Source organism: Schistocerca nitens, chromosome 5 (genome assembly GCF_023898315.1).
Source record: "Schistocerca nitens isolate TAMUIC-IGC-003100 chromosome 5, iqSchNite1.1, whole genome shotgun sequence".
NCBI classification, from domain to species: domain Eukaryota; kingdom Metazoa; phylum Arthropoda; class Insecta; order Orthoptera; family Acrididae; genus Schistocerca; species Schistocerca nitens.
Genome location: NC_064618.1, coordinates 793,308,343 through 793,330,213, shown reverse-complemented (window position 1 = coordinate 793,330,213; position 21,871 = coordinate 793,308,343). Strand labels below are relative to the sequence as shown.

At 40.0% G+C, this 21,871-nt stretch overlaps 1 protein-coding gene across 2 annotated transcripts in view; it reads right to left on the bottom strand.

Annotated features, from left to right (window-relative positions):
• LOC126260818 (H(+)/Cl(-) exchange transporter 4) overlaps positions 1–21,871 on the bottom strand; it is a 485,631-nt gene that overhangs the window by 164,557 nt on the left and 299,203 nt on the right. For both annotated transcript variants that reach the window (XM_049958193.1, XM_049958194.1), the window contains one exon: positions 11,961–12,010. The gene's annotated coding sequence lies outside the window, so the exon portion shown is untranslated. The remainder of the gene's footprint in view (positions 1–11,960; positions 12,011–21,871) is intronic.

Here is a 21,871-nt window from a genome sequence, read left to right as displayed (position 1 = left end):
GTCCTTAGGTTAGTTATGTTTAATTAGTTCTAAGTTCTAGGCGACTGATGACCTCAGAAGTTAAGTCGCATAGTGCTCAGAGCCATTTGAACCATTTTTTTTTTCTTTCAAGTTTTCAGCTAGGTTATGTACAAAGCGAAATTACCGTTAATCGACGAACAAGTATTGCTTACTGTGCTTTCAAAACTGCTTTGGTGTAGGTACCTTCGAAGGTTTTGTATTTTTTAGCATATGTGACAGCAATATTTCTAAGATGCCTCCAGTTGTTAAGCGCCTGCCTGGAAATTTTTAAAATTAGTAAGCAGGCTCGTCTCATTCGCCTACGAATACAGGTGAAATTCTATAAGATATTTCACCGTTGAAATTGCTGTAACGGTGTCTCAGGCGACAAATAATCTTATGGGGCAAACCTTCATTCTATTGAAAAGACTCGTCATCAGAAGATATTTATGTGGCCTCACAGGGAAAGGAAGTTGTCTTGTGAGTCATCCGATAAAAAAAGGAAGTTGTCGTGTAAGTCATTTGATTAAAAAAGCCTACACCGTTTCCCCGGAAACGTTAGTTCTCAGCTATTCAAAGCACTACATACGAATATTTCTGACTACAGAAGCTCTGAATAATAAGATGTGGAGCGTAATTCAGTAACTAGGGAAGTGTATCTTTCGAAATGTAGGTGTATGTGGGTTTCGCAAGAATGATAGGGGGAGACGTATGAGTATGTTAACAGTGCTCTCCTGCTCGTCCAGTGAATATAAACTTGATGACTGTTGATTAGTACAGCACAGTACCGATCCCTCCAAAACAGTGAAACCTTCCCGCCTCCTCTATATCTTTTTTGTTACGCAACCTTCCCTTCTTCAATAACCTATGAAACATTCCCTTAGGATTTCTATCTCTTGCTTAGTAATAACAAATGAAATCTTCCCTTTGAAATTAATTCTCTTTCTCAATCTTCGCATACAAATTTAAATGCTGCTTATTAAAAGTGATTTTCTGATTGTTTCGACGAAACATAGAATGTGTCGTCGACGTGGCCCTCAGTCGTTACCTGCAATAACCCAAAACTGTTCCTTACCTTTTTTACGTTACTGGATCGCCATCTGACTGCTACATCGAACTGCGAGATTAATATACTTACTCTGTTTTACTGTACTCTATTAGCTCCTGGTAGGCTGTCATAATAAGTGGCTGCATTTATTACCAAAGCTGACGTTATTCTTTAACAGCAAAGCTGACGTTATTCTTTAACTGCAAAGCTGACGTTATTCTTTAATTACTTTGACTGAAGTTACTTAATTCATAGGCAAACTTTTTCTTGACAACAATAAAATTTTGCAAAGTTCTACGTTGTTGTTTTTGGGATGGATTATAATCAGTAATGCAATATTGCTGGCAAAAATTAATTATATTCTGAATTAAATGATTTTACAAACGTTCAAATGGGACTTACTTTTTACAATAATCTTTCAACTAGCATTGCGCAAACATACCTTTAGTAGTATTGAGTTTCTCCAAAAAATAATTCAATAATATTAGTTCCTCTTATGATAATAGTTAGCTGATGTCTCTGTACATCCGTTTATAATCTCTTGTAAATCATAGCTGGTGGCTGGCAGGCACACCGCTCCTCTCAACCTCTCGCTTCAGACCTGCTACCGACTCGCTTCACTTCTCGTTTACTACTACTGACTTCCTACGAACGCTAAGTGCGGTCTCTCCCGGCAACAATGCTTTCTGCTGCAGACAATCCCTGCTACCATTACAAAATGTATGAATGTGCCGTCTTTCCCGCTCTTTTCTTAAAATGCACCCATACGCGGTCTCTCCCGCCCTTATTAAAATTATATCAATGTGCGGTCTCTCCTGCCAACAATACTTTGGTGCAGAATTTCCCTATTACCACAAATATTTCCAACATGACAAATATTAATTATTCCTACTTAATCCTATTAATAAAATATAAACATCTTTCATAAATTGTGGTTTGACAATAAACATATACACGTCTTACAACAGTGCAGCTTAAAACTTTCAGTGGTATTCTGTTTGCAATGCAACGGATTAGTTCTGTTCGTATACTAGGTGAATATGGAGACGTTTTACGTGTTACAGTATATTTGCGTACATTTTCGATTAGCCTCCTGGCAAACTTTCAAGCGTGAGTTATCTAACTATAGCAGGATATTCTTTTTCTAAATATGTAGGTATGATTTTCTTGTATTTCGGAAGGCGAAAATTTCGTCTTCAGTTACACGCGTTTTAAACTGCCATTGCATTTGGTGCCCTGAAAACTCTTCTTAAGGTGTTTAACCCTTTGATAGTTAAAATTTATTTTGCATGTTGTTATTGTGGTCCTAAGTCCGAAGACTTGCTTGATGCAGCTCTCCATGCTATTCTGTCCTGTACGATCCTCTTCATCTACGAGTAACTACTGCAGCCTACATCCTTCTTATACATCAAATGGATTCGTAATTGCAAATAAGGACTACCATCAGCTGTAGAATGGAATGACGACAATGAAAATTTGTGCAGGACTGTGACCCAAACACGGATTTCCCGCTTATCGTGAGCGGCTGCCTTACCATTTGCCTTACCGTACACGACTCACGGGAAGAAACAAACTTCCATACGTCGTCAATCAAGCGTCTGCGACCTGTACTCGTACATCCATTATGTAAAGTCCCGTACAGGTCAGGCGCTGTATTTGAAAGTCGCTTGCCCGATATCAGCAGATGGTTGACGAGATATGGAAGTTTGGGCCTGGCCATGAGTCATGAACGGATAGCCAAATGGTGAGGCGACCGCTCGCGATGAGCAGGGAATCCGGGTTCGAGTCCCGGTCTGGCACAAATCTTCACTGTCGTCATTGCATTCTACAGCTGATGGTTGTCCTTATTCGCCGCTGCGAATTCATTTGATACGTTTGGTAACGGCTTCGGGCGCTGCCGTGCCTCTTCCTTTGGACATGCATGCATGACCAAAGGAACTTTGCATTGTAATCAGAACAACACAGGCACAGCAATACCGTCGCTTCATCCTTCTGAGTCTGCTTACGGTATTCATCTCTCGGGCTCACTCTTTGATTTTTAGCCCCCGCACTTACCTCGAGCACTAAATTGGTAATTCCTTGATGTCTCAAAATGTGTCCTACCAACGAATCCCTTCTTCTAGTCAGGTTGTGTCACAAACTTCATTGCTCCCCATTTTTATTCAGTTCTTCCTTACGAGATCTACCCATATAATCTTCAGCATTCTTCTGTAGCACCACATTTCGAAAGCTTCTATTCCCTTCTTGCCTAAACTTTTTATCGTTGATGTTTCACTTCTATACATGGCTGCACTCCACCAAAATATTTTCAGAAAAGACTTCCCGACACTCAAATCTATATTCGATGTGAAATTTCTCTTCTTCAGAAACGCTTTTCTTCCCATTGCCAGTTTGCATTTTATATTCTCTCTGATTCGGCCATCATCAGTTATTTTGCTGTCCAAATAGCAATACTTTCAAAAACTAAAAGGTCAAGAACTGTTCCCCTTTGCGACAAATATACACTTGCACTGCCACGAAATTTTTAAGATGACCGATTTTGAAAATCGGTAAAGTGGGACAGATGTGTCCCACGAAGCTAACTACATCCATGTTTTCCTCTGAACCTAGGATTTTTTTAATTTTAAAATGCTTTTATCGGGAGGGCAATTACGGAAAGAATAACAAGTCAGTACTGAAATACATTTATTCTTGTTTATGCCAATGAAAAACATGAAATATCGCACACAAATTCACAAGTATCTAAAGATGGCTTTGACATACGACACACCAACGTTTTCTAGACGATGTGAAATTTTCTGGGGCAAATACGTCCCACTACATACAAATCATCAACAAACTAGCTGAATTAGCCAGGTGTGTAGTAATGTTTCAAAACAACGTCTAGGATGCATAACAAAACACAGTTACTTCAGTCATTCTTGGAATGGAGAGGATGATGATTTGATCTGATTTGCGTGAAACAGGTGCACAGTGCCACGTAACACAGGTTGCCCTATTTGATAGCTCACAGCCATATATATATCCATCCCGTGATACCTTGTAATTTTCTTCTAGTTCTGAAACTATCTCGCTACATCGTAACACAAGACAGATACGAGGTATGGACGACCCAACGCTCAGAACTGCGTATTGTTTTAAAGACATATGTGTCCCATCAACCACGACTTCAGAAAGGCATCTGACACAGTCCCGCACTGCGTTTACTGAAAAAAAAACGAGATTCTCCAGTATCGTAGCAGATTTACGACTGAATTCAAGATTTCTTTGCAGACAGAACTCAACACGTAGCAGATTTACGACTGAATTCAAGATTTCTTTGCAGACAGAACTCAACACGTCCCTCTTAACGGAACAAAATCTACAGATGAAAAGGTAATTTCCGGAGTACCCCAAGGAAATGTGATAGTGCTGTTACTGTTTACATTATACATAAATGATCTACTAGAAAGCGTCGGATGCTCTTGAAGGCTGTTCGTAGATTCTCTGATTGCCTATAACAAAGTAGCAACACCAGAAGATGGTGACGATTTGCAGAATGACCTCCAGAGAATTGATGAATGGTGCGAGCTTTGACAACTGACTGAACGTAAATAAATGTAACATATTGCGCATACATAGTAAAAGAAATGCACTGCTGTACAGCCACACTATTGATGACAAACCGCTGGCAACAGTATATATAGCAAAATATCTAGGAGCGACCTTAAGTGGAATTACCACATAAAACAATAGTGGGAAAAGCAGATGCCAGACTTAGATTCATAGGAAGGATCTTAAGGAAATGTAACTCATCTACGAAGGAAGTGGCTTATGAAGCTTGTTCGACCGGTTCTTGAGTATTGTTCATCTATATGGGATCCCTACCAGATAGGACTGATAGAAGACATAGAGAAGATCCAACGAACAGCAGCGCGTTTCGTCACGCCATCGTTTAGCCGGCGCGAGAGCGCTACTAAGAAGCTCAAAAACCTCCATTAGCAGACGTTACAACAGAGGCGTTATGCATCAAGGAGAGATTTACTATTGAAGAGTCGGACAACATATTATTTCCCCCCCCCCCCCCCCCCACATACATCCCGCGTAATGGCCACGAGGAGAAAATTCGAGAAATTACAGCCAATTCAGAGGCTTACCGACAATCATTCTTCCCACGCGCTATAGGCGAGTAGAACAGGGTTGGCAGACTCAGTTACTGTTACAAAAGTACCCTCCGCCACGCACCATTAGGTGTCTTGCGGAGTATGATGTAGATGTAGATTGGTTACTACCAACAACGCCTATAGTCTCGCTCTAAGAGACACTAAGAACTTGTTTGGAATCTGTGATACTATCACAGGCTGTTAATCAGAACCGTACACTATCAACTATTGCTCGTGTTAACTTTAATACGCGGCGAAAATTTCTTCCGCCACCGGTATTGGACGTGAGTACCGGCGTTTGCATCACTGGCACACTATCGCGAGTTAAGGACATAAGCAATCGAGAGTTTTTGCTATCAGCACATTGACTAATAAAATGGAGGCTGGTCAGAAAATTTCGACACAGGGAACGCCACTCTCGTGAATAAGGGAATAAGATTGATCAAATACATGTGTAGAGCCTATCTCAAAACTCATGGACGGAAGATTCGCGTCTGCAAATAAGTGCCCTCTGAGAGTGCAGTTTCCGTGTGGCAGTCAGCCGGCCGCTGTGGCCGAGCGGTTGTAGGAGCTACAGTACGGAAACGTGCTGCTGCTACGGTCGCAGGTTCGAATCCTGCCTCGAGCATGGATGTGTGTGATGTCCTTAGGTTAGTTAGGTTAAAGTATTTTTTTTTTTTTTTGTTGAGACGGTCATCCTCTCGTTTGCTTAACTGTGACTACAAAAGCAAAACGAGCATAGCCTGACCTACAGTTTCCCGCGGCGTATCTGGAAGCTCCCAACGTACCAGAAAAACCCAGTATGTCGCCCAGTTCCGCTATCTCGAGGTCCAATCAGCACGCGAATACCAGTAACACTAGTTGACTGCCCCGACTTCCTGGAAGCGGCGGACGGAGCCGACAATTCCGGCGAGAATTAACAAACGCTGTGAAATTTTACGCAGCGTTGCTACCGCCTTCCTTGGAGAACTTCGTGCGTGAATGCTTCTCGCTCCGCTTCCAGCACTGTTCCAAAAGGCTGTTCCTTTCCCCCGTGCTCTGACTGTACGGTGCGTCTGCATTTCCATACAAACGGTTGAAGTGAATTTTTCTTTCGAACGGGCTCTACGCAGCTACGATCAAAACATGAATAAGGCAGTTCATTGTAGCGAAAAGGAGGACTTGAAGCTACCGAGAGCCGTATACATTTGTTTCTGCTGAACTACAAGATACACATTAATTGCAGGGTGAACTCCACATAGGAGGATGCATCATCATTGTAGACAGTGAACTAAGCTTATTTAAATGTATTAATAACTTTTATTGTTGGCAGTAATAATGAGTTATGCTACACACGGGCGTTTCAGGAATGCTGAATTGATTTTTATTTCATTCTTTCATGTGTAATAAGAACGATTCGATTCAGAATGGTATAAATAATGCTGCAATGATGATAATTGATGGAAACTATTAGCGAATAAGGGCTTTTTTCATCAACGGCTCAGGGTTGTTCTTAAATACGACTTTCTTCGCATTAATCAAAACACGCTAACTTCCTCAACGTGTTTGGCTGTCTCACACTTAAAATATTTTAACGAAATTGAAAAGACATAGAGATGGACCCTAGCGGCTGCAACGGCCTGCATGTCTGAAGAATCGTTCTTCTTAACAACACAGGCACTGCAATATCGTATTTAACCGCCTATACCAGGCAGCGATTTAAATTATCTTCTCCTGTACAGGTACAAGTACAGTTTGTGACGTAGAAACGATGAGATAGGGAGGTTTGGGCCTGGCCGTGAGTCGTGCATAGATAGCCAACGCGGTTAAGGTGACCGCTCGCATAAAGCAGGAAATCTGTGTTCGATCCAGGTCCGGCACAAATTTTCATTGTCGTCATTCCCTTACACAGCTGATTGTTGTTCGTGTTCGAAACTGCGCACAGATTTCGTTTATATTTAATAATCCGTTGCAAATTTAAAACGTTTTCTGTATCGCTTGACAGACTTTATTTCTATCCTCATAGAAATGAACTAAATACTGTGCAACGAAAAACACCCGACGAAGATTTTGTCCCTCACTGCGTTCCTCCAAAGTTCCCTCAGCGAGGATTCATAACTGGTTCGAGTATTGTAATAAAAGGCAGATCCTGATGGCTCTTCTGGTGTGAATAATTTTATATAAGGTCTTGTGTAACTCTTCTTCGGTGAACTGTACTTCGTCGTCGGTCACATGTTTCGTGCAAAAGCTGAGCCCTGTACCCTACTCAAGTAGAAATTCAGTTTCTGTAGCACCGCAAGATCGTCTACATATTAAATAGCTATTAAATTATTAAACATGCAGATTATTATGAGGTCCCAGTGGAAAATCAAAAAAGATTACAGGAAATGATGAAGGCAATAACAAAAACACCAGAAAAATTCGGAATGTGTTTCAACATATTAGAGGCTAAAGTGTTCAAAATAGCAAAGACCCACGGCCCAGCAAATACAACAAAAAACAGCGAAAGAAGCTCGAATGAGTGAACAACTTCACATACTTAGAAAGCGTGCTTCATGCAGTTGGAAACTTTATTGAAGAAATAGGGACAGTTTATGGAGAGGAATTATTTTTAAAAATACAAGGATTACTGACAACAGAAACAGTAGGAATTTATCTATGAAATAGATTTTCAAAATGTTTTACTTGGGTTCAAGTTACATATGGCTCACAAAATTAGACATCAAGAAAGAAATATGAGAAACATTTAGAAAACTATAAAATCCGGCTGTGCGAAAAAGTTAACTGCGACAACAGAGTTACGAATGATGACATCTTTGAAACAGTAGAGGAAACAAGAAATCTATTGAAGTATATCACAAAAAGGAAGGCAAATTTGAATGAATACATTCTAAAGAGCTACCATTGCAGGAAGACAGAAGGAGTAAGATGCAGAGGTACAGGAATTTGGAGCAAGATGGTTTTGAGAGAAGGAATATCCTACCAGCTGTTAAAGAAAACAGCGTTAAACAAAAAATCGTGAAGAACAAAGCTCAGATAAACATAGTCTTCTGAAAGATTTATGTATGACGATGGTGACGATGATATTAATAGCATGTAATTGTAACATGTGTTAGTAATAGTATAAACCTTTTTCCACGTACAGTTATAATTTTTGAAAAGTTCTTTGGCTATTTGTTTATGCTCATAAACAGGCTGTGAAACGTTGGCACAAATTCGTTTACGAAATTGTGAGGGCTTTACTAGCGAGTAATGAACTAATAGCGAGACTGCTCAGGGCACAAAGTTCACGGGAAGCGGTTTCTGAAATGCGACACCTGTGAATCACCAGCATCCAGTCCGTTTGGGATCAAGATACCCAACAAAACTCGTTTGCATCTAGAGTAGGACATGCGGTTTCTGCAGTTGCGAAACCGGTGAATCCGGATACGTCTCGCTTAAGACATAGAAATGCGGAGGCGCACTGTCAAAAGGTTCTGTTTCTTCGTTAACTGCCACCACAGCCTCATTATAGCTAAAAATGAAGGGGGGCGGGTTAAATTTCTGTCCAGACGACGTCCCTATCGGCTCAACAGAACCTGGTTAAAAGGCGACCGTGATTTCCTCGGTCCACGCCCGAAAAATCTGGCCCACTGTTATGAGTAATTACCATAATGAAGGGTGGCGACAGAGGTGCGCTAGATTTTAGCTCATTAAGTAACGAGCAGTTGGCTGTCGGTGATGAGACACGACAGAGTGGGTCAGGAGGCGCAATTAGCCGACACATAACGTCAACAAAAGTACCTGATGGAGACAAGGAAAGAGGCCACATACACAAAGAGCAGTTTTAAGACAGGTGGCGCCTGTAACATAAGCTAATTTTAGAAATTCTGAGGTCGTTGCTAGCAGAATACCATAAACCTGTTGTCACTGAAATTTGCGGTAGCGCCACCGACTTTACGTCCAATTACTCCGACTGTCAATTGTTTGAGGCTGCGGACAGTGGTACAGTTTACAAGGGAGAAAAGCTGCATCTACCTCTCCAAGCGACGAACAGATGTGTGCACTGGAACATGGTGAACCACCGTCATTTTCACTGCCCTCCTATTTCATTCGTGGAAGGTGCAGGGAAACCGAATTTTCCATACTCCTCCGCACAAGTAAGAATGTTCTGAATTTTACTTACGTGGTCACCACGGGAGAGACAAATTAGGACATTAATTATTTTTCTCGGCTGATACTGGAACGAGCGTTCTCGAAATATTAAGAGTAAGGCTCTCCGCAATGCATAGTGCCTTTCTTGTAGTATCTTTGATTATTTTTGCGCCATTTTCGAGCGGATTAATCAAACCCGTAACGAAAAGCGCAGCTTCTCTGTGCATTTGCTCTATCGTCACCACAAATCCAGCTTGGTAAGATACGGTTGTCAGACAAACGAAAGGTAGCCTGATCAAGAACTTACCGAACGAGGTCACCGCAAGGAACCTAAGGATTCATCCTGGAAGTCTGAATCTAGCGCCTACCTTTCCCACGATCAGATTTATTCTATTTATTGATTCACTTGTCAAGGAAAGATGTCGGTCGCTTCAGACAGATACTACTAAATACTTGATTCTTGTTCCTGATTCTAGTGACTGAACCTAGATTATAAAGTCAATAGATACAGGATCTTTGCCTCACTCTAGGCGCATTACACATATTTATGTTGAGGGACTTATACTGATTTGAAAGCAGTCTGAAAACAAATTACGATAAGCCTATGATAACGTAGTACAAACATATCGAAAGTAGCTCAAATTAACGAGGAGGACACAGAAACAGTTGATGAGTTTGTGTATTTAGGGCGGAGGAAGGCAACGACTGCATGAGCAACAAAGAATTATTCACAAGAGCAGAAAAGACCTGGAGTGCTATTTTGTAAACTAAATAGGGTTTTCGAAACGTAGCCTCCGATGGACCTGAAATGAGAAGCTTTCTGTTACTGTGTACCGCTAGTTCCCATTTATGACGAAGAGGCATGTACCGGGTGGTTACTTTTTAAGTGCAGCTACTCACTGAGGTCTAGTGTGGAATGTAAATGCCGTATAGCAGAGAAACTTGGTAGATGTGCTGATTTGTAAAAGCGGAACCGAATTACACTGTGTTTTCGCCACGAGGTGCAAATCTGGCGCTGTAAAGTATCTTGTAGGCCTCTCCAGTGCTCATATTGAACAAATTGTGTAAGTGCAGTTAATAATAAAATCAACATTATGCATTTCTCACTTGTTAGACGTTTCCTGCCCACGACCCGTCTACTGACTGGTTTGATGCGGCCCTCCACGAATTCCTTTCCTGTGCTAACCTCTTCATCTCAGAGTAGCACTTGCAACCTACGTCTTCAATTATTTGCTTGACGTATTCCAATCTCTGTCTTCCTCTACAGTTTTTGCCCTCTACAGCTCCCTCTAGAACCATGGAAGTCATTCCCTCATATCTTATCAGATGTCCTATCATCCTGTCCCTTCTCCTTATCAGTGTTTTCCACATATTCCTTTCCTCTCCGATTCTGCGTAGAACCTCCTCATTCCTTACCTTATCAGTCCACCTAATTTTCAACATTCGTCTATAGCACCACATCTCAAATGCTTCGATTCTCTTCTGTTCCGGTTTTCCCACAGTCCATGTTTCACTACCATACAATGCTGTACTCCAGACGTACATCCTCAGAAATTTCTTCCTCAAATTAAGGCCGGTATTTGATATTAGTAGACTTCTCTTGGCCAGAAATGCCCTTTTTGCCATTGCTAGTTTGCTTTTGATGTCCTCTTTGCTCCGTCCGTTATTGGTTATTTTGCTGCCTTGATAGTAGAATTCCTTAACTTCATCTACTTCGCGACCATCAATCTTGATGTTAAATTTCTCGCTGTTCTCATTTCTGCTACTTCTTATCACTTTCGTTCTTCGAAGCGCTCTCAATCCATATCCTGTACTCTGTTTATAAATTCAACAATAGCGGGTTTTAATTCGAAAAATCGTTCCAGGCACGCTCCTTGAGTTAACCAACGTACTTTGCAGTATTATGTATGCAGAGTCTCCATACTCTTCGTTCAGTTCCACTGTTGCCGCAGTGGAGTAATCCACGCGACACCAGAAATTTTATTATTCGTACCACCAATTTCTCCACGTGCTCCTTGGCTGTACATTTAGCACAACGTGCCTCTTGATGTACAGAACGATGAATCCCGTCTAGCGATCGCTGTAATGGTTTGCTTTTTCAGTGTCATCTAAATCCTTAAATTTTGCCTGCATGGTATTGCAATGTCGTTTCACAGCCAATTTGCATTACCCATCGATTAAGCGACTTCATAATAGATAATGAGAATTCTCATACCTGTCTTCTGGCATTCACATACAGTTTTAAAGGCATGCGGCGATAAATCGCTAGATTACCTCTTTTTGTGCAAACCGCCTCTGGGCCAGTGAATATCATACCACGAACAAATAGCGAAGAATAAACGGCGGCGACGTCACGATTTTGCCGAAATGAAGAGATTTGTGCCGACCGCAAAATGCCTCACCGCGATGCTAAGTGAAATATCGCGCTATACCGAGTACTTCAGAGAAGGACGGAACAAAGCCGACGCAGGCCAAGTCTCGGCCCACACACAGTCCACACACATGGCTCGCGAGCCGTTTGGCATGCCATGACCGGCCCTTGGTTCAGAGAGTATTCGAAAGTTACTGTTAGGCAGAAACCATTCTGGCGAATGTTTTCCAAATGTGTTAAGAATTAATGGAATTCTGAAGATCAGCAAAGCAACTTATTTATTTACCTTACTCTTGAAGATAGCGTACACGGAATGAGTCCAGTTGGGCAGAACACCTGAAAACAAGATATCAAGTAATTAAATAAGGAAACGCTTGAGATTCAGACACAAATATGATACCAACAGAGACAAGAAAATAGAAACAGAATTATTGCTGTCGCTTCCTGGCCTGTATGCCGAACCGATACTCGAACCTTGGTCCTTTGCCGTTTCTCTGGAAGTGCTTTAATGACCTTTTATTGATTAATTCCTTTTACTTTACTGAAGTACAATGAATTAGAAAGTCTGACAAATGCTGATGCGTAGATTACTCATTGTATCCCCAAAATTTAATAAATTATGCTACGAATTAATAATAATAATAATAAGGGAGACTCTTTAATATCATTCTTGAAAAAGTTATCAGGACATGGGAAAAAGAAGTCAAAGGAATCCAAATTGGCATTAGAAAAGATAATAGATTCAATGTGAAGTGTTTAGCTTTTGCAGATGACCTCTCAAGCCTCACAAATAATAGAAAAGAAGCCACTAACGCCATAGAGAAGTTACACAAAATTGCACAAAGAACTGGCTTGCAAATCTCGCATGAGAAAACCCAGCACATAGAAAGAGTGCCACAAGACAAATTGCCAGTTGTGACAACCCATGAGAAAATCGTACAAGTACCACATTTTAAGTACCTGGTAGAAATCATCCAGCCATCAGGGAACAACCTAAAGGCCAATGAGGAAAGAATAAAAAAACTACAGAAAGCATATAAACTCACGTGGAACTATTATAACAAAAATTCCATATCCATTAACGCAAAATTGAGGCACTACAACACTGTCGTACTTCCAGAGGCACTGTATGCATCTGAAACAACACAAATAGGTGGGCAAACTAAAATCAAAGAAATAGAGAAACAAGAAAGGAAAATTCTCAGGAAAATTTTTGGCCCGATACAAGAGCAAGGAATGTGGAAGAAGAGACCAACATCAGAATTATATAAATACACGGACAAGATTACGGATACAATAAGGAAAAGAAGAATGCAGTTCTACGGACATATCCACAGGATGAATGAAAACAGAATTTAAAAGCGAATTCTTAAAGTCATCAACTCACGCAGGGGGGAAAAAAATGGATGAAAGAAGTTGAAGAGGACCTCAGACAAGCACACATAACAGTAAACGATGCAGAAAATAGAACTGAATTAAGGAACATCATCAAAATGGTTCAAATGGCTCTGAGCACTATGGGACTCAACTGCTGAGGTCATTAGTCCCCTAGAACTTAGAACTAGTTAAACCTAACTAACCTAAGGAGATCACAAACATCCATGCCCGAGGCAGGATTCGAACCTGCGACCGTAGCGGTCTTGCGGTTCCAGACTGCAGCGCCTTTAACCGCACGGCCACTTCGGCCGGCAAGGAACATCATCAAAAAATATAAATTTGACACCACAACACAGAAGAGATCAGGATGCAAATGGACAGCGGAGCGAAAGAATCAACACAGTGAACACATGAAGAAAATTTGGGTTCAGAAAAAACATAAACAATCATCATAAAGGAATTCAAGTTCAAACGCTCTCTTTAAATGGGAATAATCGAAAATAATAATAATAATAATAATAATAATAATAATAATAGCAGAAATTACAAGCATTAGCCAAACGACTCAGAAGATACAAAAAAAGTGAAAATAGAAGGAAACAAAACCAAACATTCAACACAAACCAAAAGAAATTTTACCAGACAATAGATAACACACACATTAAAATAAACAATCCACCAAACATAACAGACATGGAACACTTCTGGAGCAACATATGGTCAAACCCGGTACAACATAACAGGCATGCACGGTGGATACAAACAGAAACAGACACATACAAGATGATACCACAAATGCCTGAAGTGATAATTTTGCAACATGAAGTCACCCAAGCAATTAATTCTACTCACAATTGGAAAGCCCCTGGAAATGATAAAATAGCAAATTTCTGGTTAAAGAAGTTCACCTCAACACATTCACATCTAACTAAATTATTTAACAGTTACATTGCAGACCCATACACATTCCCTGATACACTTACACATGGAATAACTTATCTGAAACCTAAAGATCAAGCAGACACAGCGAACCCAGCTAAATATCGCCCCATAACATGCCTACCAACAATATACAAAATATTAACTTCAATCATTAAACAGAAATTAATGACACATACAACACAGAACAAAATTATAAATGAAGAACAAAAAGGCTGTTGCAAAGGAGCACGAGGATGTAAAGAGCAACTGATAATAGATGCAGAGGTGACATATCAAGCTAAAACTAAACAAAGGTCGCTACACTACGCATACATTGATTACCAAAAAGCTTTTGATAGTGTACCCCACTCATGGTTACTACAAATATTGGAAATATACAAAGTAGATCCTAAATTGATACAGTTCCTAAACATAGTAATGAAAAATTGGAAAACCACACTTAATATCCAAACAAATTCAAATAATATCACATCACAGCCAATACAGATTAAGCGTGGAATATACCAAGGAGACTCATTAAGTCCTTTCTGGTTCTGCCTTGCTCTGAACCCACTATCCAACATGCTAAATAATACAAATTATGGATACAATATTACTGGAACATACTCACACAAAATCACACATTTGCTATACATGGATGATCTAAAACTACTGGCAGCAACAAATCAACAACTCAACCAATTACTAAAGATAACAGAAGTATTCAGCAATGATATAAGTATGGCTTTTGGAACAGACAAATGTAAGAAAAATAGCATAGTCAAGGGAAAACACACTAAACAAGAAGATTACATATTGGATAACCACAGCGACTGCATAGAAGCGATGGAAAAAACGGATGCCTATAAATATCTAGGATACAGACAAAAAATAGGAATAGATAATACAAATATTAGAGAAGAACTAAAAGAAAAATATAGACAAAGACTAACAAAAATACTGAAAACAGAATTGACAGCAAGAAACAAGACAAAAGCTATAAATACTTATGCCATACCAATATTGACCTACTCATTTGGAGTAGTGAAATGGAGTAACACAGACCTAGAAGCACTCAATACACTTACACGCTCACAATGCCACAAATATAGAATACATCACATACATTCAGCAACAGAAAGATTCACATTAAGCAGAAAGGAAGGAGGAAGGGGATTTATCGATATAAAAAACCTACATTATGGACAGGTAGACAATTTAAGAAAATTCTTTCTAGAACGAGCAGAAACTAGCAAAATACACAAAGCAATCACTCATATAAATACATCAGCTACACCACTACAATTTCATAACCACCTCTACAACCCTTTAGACCACATAACATCAACAGATACGAAGAAAGTAAATTGGAAAAAGAAAACACTTCATGGCAAGCACCCGTATCATCTAACACAGCCACACATCGATCAAGACGCATCCAACACATGGCTAAGAAAAGGCAATATATACAGTGAGACAGAAGGATTCATGATTGCAATACAGGATCAAACAATAAACACCAGGTATTACAGCAAGCATATTATTAAAGATCCCAATACCACAACAGATAAATGCAGACTTTGTAAACAACAAATAGAAACAGTAGATCACATCACAAGCGGATGTACAATACTAGCAAATACAGAATACCCCAGAAGACATGACAATGTCGCAAAAATAATACATCAACAGCTTGCCTTACAACATAAACTTTTAAAACAACAAGTTCCTACATACAAGTATGCACCACAAAATGTACTGGAGAATGATGAATACAAATTATACTGGAACAGAACCATTACAACAGATAAAACAACACCACATATCAAACCTGACATCATACTCACCAATAAAAAGAAGAAATTAACACAACTAATCGAAATATCCATACCCAATACAACAAATATACAAAAGAAAACAGGAGAAAAAATTGAAAAATACATCCAACTGGCTGAGGAAGTCAGAGACATGTGGCATCAGGATAAAGTTGACATCATACCAATTATACTATCAACTACAGGAGTCATACCACACAATATCCACCAATACATCAATGCAATACAGCTACATCCAAACATATATATACAATTACAGAAATCCGTAATTATTGATACATGTTCAATTACCCGAAAGTTCCTAAATGCAATATAACATATACCGTACAGCAAAAAGGAAGTGACGCTTGATAAAGGTCCGCGTCACTCCATTCCTCACCAGACTTAACGTCTGAGAAAGTAAAGATAATAATAATAATAATAATAATAATAATAAGGGAGACTGTGGCAGTGTACATTTTGTATCAACAAGAATACAATACTTTTAAAACAACTTAAATTGTGGCATTACGTAAATAACGTGATCGTTTCAATTATGGCAGCAGCAAAGTATTGTAAAGCAGATAAAGGGAGTAAAAATGCTTTATTTGTTGTAACTAAAGTCAGTGTGCGTGTATATGTTCTAGAAAAGCCAGTATTGTAACCAGCTGTGCAAGTGTTCACCCAGAAGCGGCGAAGACCATCTACGCGACGGTGGCTGACAGCAGCAACGCGCGCCAGAGATAATCCTGGCGAGCTGGCCCCCATACAACGAAACGACAGCCACAGGAAATTATATATTGATTGTTAAAGAATGATGGTAGTTCCCTACGTTGGACCAGCTGTGATTTTGTGGAAAGAAGCAGATGGTCACTATCAAGAGGCCGAAGAGTACGTGATCTTGAGTCGGTAAGGCGACTGTCGTGTTACTGCGTGTGGGTCGAGACACGTTTACGTGTGTCAGTATCGATACTTTGCTATGAGAATTTGGTATCGACTATCAAGACAGTTGGACATTTTCGGTAAATTTTGTTGGAAAGGTTTCGGAAGTTTGTAAGGGGTGGATTTAGATTTTTAAACGCAAGATTAGATGATGTAGTAAAGATGCTAGGGCACAGTCAGTGGAACTGTTTGATGAATTTTATTGGAATGTAGCTTCTCGTAATTTTGTTTTGTACTTGACTTGTGGTCAAGCGATCTTTGAGCGACGGGCTTAGTGTAGCACAGCTGACACGCTGTCTTAGTTTGAAGACTGGTATTTGTGTATCGTAGATACGACCGTAATGAAACTTTTAATGTCAGCCATAGTATCGGTCAAGGTCTCGTTTTGATACCTGTGATAGTTTGTTGCACACGCCAAAGGATTTGGGTGTTGCGTATTGGTGGAATATTTTGGGATAAGTACACTAAGGTAGTTGAGTGTCAGCTGTCTGTATAGATTTGTGGAGGATAGTGTTACTACGAGGTAGTAATTTGTCGTATACTGTGCTTTATTTAATAATCGAGCGTCGTTCTCGAGTTTTTCTCGATTGTAGGATCAAGTACAGGAACAAACGGACCGAAAGTGAATTGTGATTACCAGAGTATTTAGCTCGTACTCATTGCTAGTGACGCAATTATCGAGAATCCCTTGCCCTGGCTGAACTACTTGAAAACGGAAAATCCAACTGCTACCACTATTCTAGTAGTAAGTGACGAGTGAAATTCAATTAGAATTGTAGTGGCTACGCAAGAAGCCAACACCTGAAGTGATTGAGTTTTGAAAACCTGGTTTTGAGCTTGCAAGTGCCGGTGGCAGTAGGTTTCCAGTTGTGTGTGTGTTTTTTTCCCTTTTTTTCTCGTTCAGAGTAAGCATTACATTTGTGGTCATTCGCTCACATCAACGTCTGCCGATGTAAGGAGCTGATTCTTTTAAATAAACTCTGATTCGTTAAAATTAAAAGCAAATCCCTGTATTATCATTTTACCCACTACCCTAAATAAAGCGAAATCCAATTTTGAACCCTGAAAAAAAAAATGACGGTTGAAAGTTTAGCGATCTAGCGTATAACAAGTACAGAAAGCACGCTCAAGTCAGCGATATAACATAAATAAATGTATGACGAGTCTTTAAAAAGAAAGCAGAGAAGTATTTTATCAAAGCGTAACGACGCCAAATTTACTATTTACGTAATGCCTTGAAAGGTAATATTCGAGTTACAGTTAACAAATATTGACAAATATAAACCAATACCCAAAAATTTACTTACGAAATAATTCTGATTTAGTACAAAAGACTATATTAGCAGAGGTATCGCCAGTCGGAGGATGCAAATAACTGTTGTTTCTTTCCATAGTAACCAATTTCCGCCCTCGGTAGCTGATTGGTTAGCGTGACAGAATGTCAATCCCAAGGGCCCGGGTTCGATTCCCGGCTGGGTCGGAGATTTCCTCCGCTCAGGGACTTGACGTTGTGTTGTTATAATCATCATCATCTAATCCCCATCGACGCGCAAGTCGCCGAAGTGGCGTCAAATCGAAAGACCTGCACCCGGCGAACGGTCTACCCGACAGGAGGCCCTAGTCACACGAGATTTACATTTTTACAGTAACCAATACACCTCTGGCCTGAGACGACAACTGCTTTATAAAAATAATTAACTGCACAACTTTTTATACATTTTCGGAAGCGCAAGTGTTCTAATTAAGAAATAGTGATAATTAACTAAATAATTTAGTATCAAGTACAACGTCGTTATTATCTGAGTAACGAGTTAAGTAGTATCAATATTACGTGATACAGTACGACTGTCCCGTATAATTTTCTTTAATAGTAATTTGTGCGGTACTTACGTTTGTGGTGTGTTGATGAGCTCTAAAATTATTTATGAGCTTAACGCAAAAAGATCCGTGAGATCGTTATAATATCATAGTGTTGGAAAGCTTATTTACCCATTCGATCAGGTATGAGAGTGCTAATTGCGTTCTGAATTGCTCATATAGTGTTTTCAAGAACCTGTTACCTTCTGACAGGTTAGATTGAGATCTGTTGCGCCTCTCCACGAATTATTAGCAATTTTTTGCATCTATATTTAATTTTTTTCTCCATTTCCTCTTGTGCTGAGTCGGGATGATGCCTTTCTTATCAGGGCTCTATTCTATAGAATTCTTATCATGGACACTCGTAGGCGACAATTCAGGCACAGTGCAATCTGCCTGATACATGTGGTATTACTACAATACAAAGGCGGTACATTCTTAGCCAAGCCTTGAATATACTACGAAGATTTATTTATTTATTCGAGTCAGAACCATACACACAGGATTCTATAAATTTAAAATTTCATATAGTGGAATATGAAGGAATTATATGGAATCGCCACAGAAAAAGTGGTCCATGAGACATAAATGCAAAAAGGAACTATCGTGTTAGGAAGTGCCAGAGTCCAAAGGGTGAATGAAGCTGCTCGATTTGTTTCTGTATCAATGCATACATTTCTGTTAGATGTCATGACTTACATTCTACAAAAAACGTAACGAGGAAAGTGGTTAACACAGTGTCAATAAGACTGCAATTTCTTACATTCCATATATTCATTACTGAATCTATCATTATTAGTAGTATTATTCACGAACACACCACTTAGAAATATGCTAAAACTTCAGTTTGATCTTTGTACAGAATTTATTCGGTTTACAATGCTGTTTCGTGCCGACGCTATGCTGTTACTTTTGTTTTTCTCTCTCTCTCAAACTTTGTACTCTGTTTCTAAACATAACCTGTTCTAGCTAACTGGGTGTTCGACACCTCGAGGTCTTTTCGAGTTCCGTGTTCCAGTGGTAATCAAATACTTATTTGGATAGTCTATTTTTGTCCACCTGTACAGTTTTACAAGAATATCAATTTCTTTTCCTCTTAGTCTCCGACATCCTGACCACATTCTGGTAGATATCTTTGTTGTTCTAGCTTGCCTCAGTTTGGGTTTTACCCAAACTTTTCCACAGGATTCTTCAGGATCTGAATCTTCTGTTGCTTGTGGTTCATCGATAAGCATTCAGTGGCATTCAGGCATTCTATTTTGGTCACAAAATTACAGTGTCTGAGTTTGGCAATCCAGGAGTTGCACTTTTTGTTGTAAACGTGTTTAGTCAGTCCATTTGCTCTCTCCGTTTTTGAGATCCAATAGCCTACCGCAGCTTTTTCTAGTTCATTTTATTGTATGGTCCCATCGACGTGCTTGAATTTCTTTACTCTTGTAATCTGGCCTATCTCTGTTTCAAGGATTTTGGTTGATATTTGTCATGCATCTTGAATTTGGTCTTTTTTTTATCAAGATCCTCAGTCCCATGGTGATAGTTCCTAGGAGATTGATCTGGATGGTCGCTTCCTCTGTGCTTTCCAAGAGTATCGCAAAGTCATCCACAAAGGCCAGGCAGTTTTTAATTCCTTCCGATTTTTTTCCCTAAGCAGATAGGGCTTAATATTTTATTTTTATTCTGATTTGCAAATTCTCACATTTTTTCTAGAACACAGTTGAGTAGTAACGGTGGCAGTTGGTCACAATTTCTCACCCATGCCTTGATTTCAAAAGCCGTGATAGTTCCCCCACGAACTTCACCTTGGAGGTTGTTGATTTTAATGTGTGGTTCTGCTCGTCAATTTTGGTCTGAGCCCACCCACAGTCTCTCTGTCCACAGGGTCCGTAGCCATTTTGATGTCTATGAAAGACACCATGATTTTAGTGGAACTGAGCAGCCTCTGAGAGATGGTTGACTTCAAAAGAATTTGCTGGCTGCAGTTAATTAAACGTTTTAAACTGACACCTGAAGACTAACATGGTATCTATAGGGCGACAATTATTGAACTATATGAGATAAAACGTAAACTGCTTACAAACTACAAGGTGCACACACTTTATTCAATGTGTAAACATAACTATAGATATTCGGAATTTGGTTACGACATGTTTGATATGCCTGCCATCATTGGCGATGATGTTACGCAGACGAATAGCGAAATTCTGCGTGACCCGCTGTCGATGACCTCCTGAACGGCTGTTTTCAGCTCAGCAATCGTTTTGGGTCGTTGCTGAATACCTTGTCTTTGATATAGTCCGACAAAAAGGAGTCGCATGTGTTCAGATTCGGAGAATATGGCGGCCAATCGAGGCCCATTCCAGTGGCCCCTGGATACACCAGAACCAGAACCAGAATGCGGTCCCCAAAGTGCTCCTCGAGGACATCACTCTCCTGCTTCGATGGGGTCGAGATCCGTCTTGCATGAACCACATCTTGTCTAAATCGGTGTCACTTTGGATAATGGGGATGAAATCGTCTTTCAAAATCTTCACGTACCGTTCGGTAGTCACCCGTTGAGGGTGAAGAGGCTTCTCGATAGCGAAATGCGGGCTCTCAGTCCCCCAAATGCGCTAATTTTGCTTATTGGCGAACCCATCCAAATGAAAGTGAGCTTCGTCGCTAAACCAAACAACAATGCGCATACTAATTCTCATCATGCTCCGCGGCCAACCATGTAGTCTGAACGTCCTAAATCAAACGGTTCAGAAGTTATGACGATTATATTTCATATAGTTCAATAACTGTTACCCCTTGCGTTCACCAACAAACATGTACAATGATACACTGGCTATTCTCAAGCACCGATGAGTTGCCTTGTTTTACCCTGAGAAGCCTTTCAGATCAAATTTTAATTACTGCAAAGTATACCGTAGTCAACGTCCAACATCGTCCTACCATTCACAACTGCACGTCAAACCTTCCCGTCGCGTGTAAACAGCGATACTGTTCGCTTGGTGGCAGCAGTTTGATTGTTACATCTCTATTTACGGATGCGGTACATCCCGTGGATCATACATACACAACACTTTATGTTCCAACAAAAAGGCCCACAGTTTACCTTTAAATATTCTTAAAAGTAACAATTTGAATTCTATACCGAATAATTTCAGCATATTGTGATACACCGCCCGCCCGAAAAGTCCCGAGAATGATTTTATTCTCGGCGTACAAGCGACATCAGTGCACTGACTACAGTAGCAGTTTGAACTAATAAGTGTAAACAACAGACGGGCATTCTACCAGTCGG